The sequence below is a fragment of the Chinchilla lanigera genome, unplaced genomic scaffold (assembly GCF_000276665.1).
Source record: "Chinchilla lanigera isolate Chin_1 unplaced genomic scaffold, ChiLan1.0 scaffold00067, whole genome shotgun sequence".
NCBI lineage: Eukaryota > Metazoa > Chordata > Mammalia > Rodentia > Chinchillidae > Chinchilla > Chinchilla lanigera.
Genome location: NW_004955468.1, coordinates 663,249 through 668,320, shown reverse-complemented (window position 1 = coordinate 668,320; position 5,072 = coordinate 663,249). Strand labels below are relative to the sequence as shown.

General features: G+C 48.6%; 1 protein-coding gene across 1 annotated transcript in view; it reads right to left on the bottom strand.

Annotated features, from left to right (window-relative positions):
* Positions 1 to 144, bottom strand: part of Hnrnpl (heterogeneous nuclear ribonucleoprotein L) — a 15,364-nt gene extending 15,220 nt beyond the window's left edge. The window contains exon 1 of the mRNA XM_005399828.2: positions 75 to 144. The gene's annotated coding sequence lies outside the window, so the exon portion shown is untranslated. The remainder of the gene's footprint in view (positions 1 to 74) is intronic.
* Between the last annotated feature and the right edge of the window lie 4,928 nt (positions 145 to 5,072).

Sequence of the window (5,072 nt, the reverse complement as noted above, 5' to 3'; positions counted from 1 at the left end):
GCGGCGCCCGGCGCAGGTGGCCCCTCGCGCCTGTCCCCTCTCGCCCCTCCCGACCCCGCGCCCTGGTCCCCTACCAGCTCGGCGGCGAGCCTAGCCGGCCGTCCGGGAGCGCAAAGAGAGCGGACACTGGGAAGTTTTGGGGGAGGGAGGGGCGGGTCTTAAAGGGACCACGACCTCTTTTCAGCCTGAAAAAAAATGTGTGGCGGGGGGGACCAAGCAAACAGAAATGGGACAAGGCTCGAGTCGCCGCTTCGGACTCAGGGTCTTTGTTCCCCCACATCCACCCGCCTCACTCCTGGCGGTCCAAGGCCCGCGGTTGTTTGGGATTCCCGGGTCCTTCCTCTGGACCGCCCAGCGTCGTGTAGGTTGAGGTCCAAGTTGAGGTGTTGGGAAAACGGGTTCCCGACTGACCCAGGATGCCGCGTCAAGGCAGATGCGTGCGGGCAGGTGCACCGCAGTGCCTGCGTGGCCGCGGGGACCGGGAGGAGGGCTGCGCGCGAGCGCGGGTGTAGTGGGGCCGGGTGTGGCCCGGCGTGGAGCGCCTGACTTCCAGCCCAGCTTGGGGCGGGGCTCGGGTGCGTGGAGGCTGCGCTTTGTAGCTCCGCGGCTTTGGGAAAGTAGTTTGGCAACTTTGGGGCCCGATTCCTGGGTAATCCCGGGAGCTCCCGGGGACCTCGGAGACCTGCCCCGTTTCACTGATGCCGTGACCTGAAACAGGCCCACAGAGTGGAAAGCCTCATGGCAGCTTCTAAAAACGAGTAGCTCCCCTCCTCGCCACCCGAGGGTCGTGCCTGACCTTCACAGGCCCACCCCAAGCCCTCGCTGCTTGCTCTGCATGACACATGCCGATCCTCTGTTCACGATGTGCCGAAGACCTAACATCTTTGCTCCTTTTCATTAAACCACTGTGGCCTCATTAGCCTCTATATAGTTTTAGTCGTGGCTTCCCGTTTACCTTACTGCCCCTGCTGGCCGTGGTAGTGCACGCCTGTAATCCCAGCACTCAGGAGGCTGAGGCAGCCTGTGCCACAAAGTGAGTTCAAGCCCAGCCTGAACTGCACAGTGAGACCCTGTCTCAAAAAGGCAATAGATAAATACATACATACATATATACATACCTTACTGCCCTGTGAAACTGTCCAGTTTGTTTGTGATTCTTTGCTAGAGTCTGGATTCTTGGGAGACCAGTAGTAAGTAGTCATGTCAACGATAAGACTACAGAAAAAATAAGACTACATATGTCATGGTGGTCCCATAAGATGGCACCTAGCGAGGTCACTGCCATCTTTGTGACAGAACACTCCATAATATTCACACAAGGACAAAACTGCCTAATGACACATTTCTTAGAACCTCCCCAGAGTTAAGTGAGGCCTGACTGTATATGTCTTCATCCCTATGACAGCCTGGCCTACGGTTATTCCTTCACATAATAGACATTCATTGAGATAATACTGAGATACCTGGGATAAAATAGTGAGCAAGATAGTAAAAACTCGGGGCTGGGGATTTAGCTCAGCGGCACAGTGCCTGCCTGGCAAGTTGCAAGGTCATGAGTTTGATTCCTGGTACCGGATAAAAAATGAAAAACAAACAAACAAACAAAAGATAGTAAAAACTCTATCACTACCAGAAGTGACTTTCTAGTGAAAGAGATGGACAAGAAACCCATAAGACGTATAGAAGTGGATAGCTGCTATGAAGAAAAAACATGGAGAGGAACGAACAAGGGCAGTTTGGTATGCCCAAAGGGGTACCCTGGGGAGCCTTGCTAGGAACAGTGACATTTGAGCAGACTTGGAGAAGAGAGGGAGGGAGCCACGTGGATACTGAAGGAAGAGCATTCCAAGCAGAGGCAACAGCCCGTGCAAAGGGCCTGAGGTACAAGTTCACTGTGTGTGTGGCAGGAATTGCTGGCAGTCCTGTGTGACTGGAGCAGAGTGAATGAGGGACAGATAGCAAGCTACATGGGCTGAAGGGCAAGGGCAGGTCAGGAGGAGCCTCCTGAGTCCTAGGGAGGATTTTGACTTTTAATCCAAGGTAGAGCATGGGAAAGTTCCAGGTCCCAGTGGCCCGTGCCTGACGGCTGTCCGCAGGGTTCGTGTGGCTGCATGATGTGGGTGTGGGAAACACCACACAGATAGGGAGCAAAGTACAGATAACGTGTCACAGCGGGGAAAAGCATGTAGATGTGGTGTGCATGGGCATAGAGGGCTTGCAGTGGGCCGGTCCTGGGTCTGTTCTGAGAGTACAGCCTGTAGGATGTGCTCTGGAGTCAAAGCTCCCCAGGATTCAAAACCCCTCCTGCCCAGCTCAGTATTTGGTGGCCAGGGTCCCACTATGAGACACTGCAGTAAAAAGTTCCATCAAGTGCCCTCCAGCCCAGGCAACTTGGTGACTTAGCAAGACCCTGTCTCAAGGGCTGGTGAACATAACTTAGTGTAAAGCCCCCAGTGTTTTTGATCCCCAGGACTGTACTAATAAAAAAATGTGTGACTGTGAATGTGTGACTGCTCACTATTTTATCCCAGGTATCTCAGTATTATCTCAAATGTGCATCATTTTCGTTTTCTGGGTTTGCCCTTAAAAGCTGCATAAGAAGCCGGGCATGGTGGCGCATGCCTGCAATCCCAGTGCTCGGGAGGCTGAGGCAGGAGGATCGTTGTGAGTTTGCAACCAGCCCGGGCCACAAAATGAGCTCAAGGCCAGCCTGAACTGCATAGCGAGACCCTGTCTCAAAAAGCCAAAAAAGAAACAAAAAAAAAAAGAAAAAAAAAAAAGAGCTGCATTAGACAATTATATAAACTAAAGATTTAAATTTGGAGTCGAATGCCTAGACATTTACCACCTCGGCTTAAGTAATAAAATATTACCTATGTCTCTGAGCCCCTCACTATGTCCCCTTGGAATTGCATCACCGTCTCTGCCCTCCAAAGGTAACTACTGTCCTGGATTTTGTCTTTATGGTGCCCTTGCTGTTCTTGATGATTTTATGTATCCCCTTCCACCGTTTAATCTTTCCTATTTGGGGCCCTCATAAAAGTGGAATATTTTTGGTATAATACATATATTGGGAGCTGCTGGGAGTTGAACTCAGGACCTCACACATGTGAAGCATATGCTGTACCACTGAGCTACACTCCAGCTCCTGTTGCTGTTTACATCTGAGAGTGTTCTATCTATCTAATGTGCCCATGTGTGCGGTGCTAGGAATGGAACCCAAGGCCTTGTGTATGCAAGGCATGCCGTCTTACCACTGAACTACATCATATATATCTCACACTATACAACATATACATCACACATATGTCTCACGCTATATGTAATTTGTTATATATGTACACTCCTCATTTAATGACCTGCTTGTTTAATGACAGTTCAGGCTTAACAACCCACTGCTCAAACTTATGACCCACTTTTTTTGAGACAGAGTCTTGTTATATAGTTCAGGCTGGGCTTGAACTCACTTTGTAGCCCAGGCTGGCTTTGAACTCATAGCAATCCTCCTGCCTCAGCCTCCCAAGTGCTGAGATTACAGGTATGTACCACTACACCCAGCTCCCTTTTTGTGTGTGTGTGTAGTCTGAACATTTTATTTGTAGAGCCTCCTTGGGTATGGTGGTGCACACCTGTAATCCCAACACTCAGGAGGTTGAGGCAGGAGGATTATTGTGAGTTCAAGACCAGCCTGGGCTACACAGTGAGCTCAAGTCCAGCCTGAACTGCATAGTAAGACCCTGTCTCAAAAAGACAAAAAAAAAAAAAAAATAGAGCCTCAACGTGTTTTTTTGTACAGTACACCTTGTTTATATAGTACTCCAATTATTTCTGATAGTACTGTATAGTACAGTACTGTGGTTTTATGTTCTGTTATACATTACAGTACTGCATGTGAAAGCAGAGTCTCAAGTTGGGCTTTTCTTTGACAAGTTCTTTGTTCTGAATATTGTAATGCACATATTATGTACAATTCCTCATTTAGCAACCAATTCAATTAATGGCCTAGTCACAGGCATGTAACTCAGTCATTAAATGAGGAATATCTGTAATATACATGGGGGGGGTCTAGGGATCGACCCAGGGGCTTGTGGATGCTAGCCGTGCTCTACCCCATTATATCTCTGAGGCTCATTTATGACGGTAAAAATACTTCTTAGTGCACTGGTTTTCATTACTGAAAATATTCCAGGTACAACGATCTGTGGATGTTACCGATGGCGGGCGTTTGGGGTTTCCTCATTATTAGGCTATCACTTTGACCATTCCTGGTGATATCTGCTTTCTATCCGTGTGTGGGAGTTTGGGGGGCACATACCTTGGAGAGGGGTCACCGAGTCATGTGCACATTCTTTGTTAACACCCCTGAGCAAGGGCTGCAGATATAGCTCAGCGGCACAGCGCCTGCCTGGCAAGCGCGAGGTCCTGAGTTTCATTCCTGGCTCAAAAACAAAAAGCAAAACAAAACAAAACAGGAGTAATGTCCAAAGTACATGCCCCATATGTCCCCACGGCGATCTCCTCTCTCCTCCTCCTCCCTCCTCCCCTCATTCTCTCCTTTTCCTGCTCCCTTCCTTTCTCCCTGCTGTGCTCCCCTCCGAGGTCTGGGGATGGAACCCAGTGTCTCACACATACTAGGCCAACCCTCGACCGCTGAGCCACATACAGTAGGAGCCCATGTAGCCATGTATTATTCCTTTTAATGTCTGGATAGTTTTCCTTGGGTAGATGTCCTATAATCTACTTTATGGGGGACCACTGAGGCTATCCCCAGGTTTTTACTACTACAAATAATATTGCAATGACAACCTGGTACTTACAATAATTTTCTCATTTGCAAATGTATCAGTGGATAAATGCTTATAAATGCTATTTCAAAGCATAAGAACAGTTTATTTCAATAACTGCCCTCTATTATTATGTCTATTATTTTCTTTTTGTTTGCTTTTTTTGTTTGTTTGTTTGTTTGTTTTTTTCCCCCGTACTGGGAATCAAACTCACTACCTCACGCTTGCCAGGCAGGCGCTGTGCCTCTGAGCTAAATCCCCAGCCCCTTTTTGTTTGCTTTTGAGATA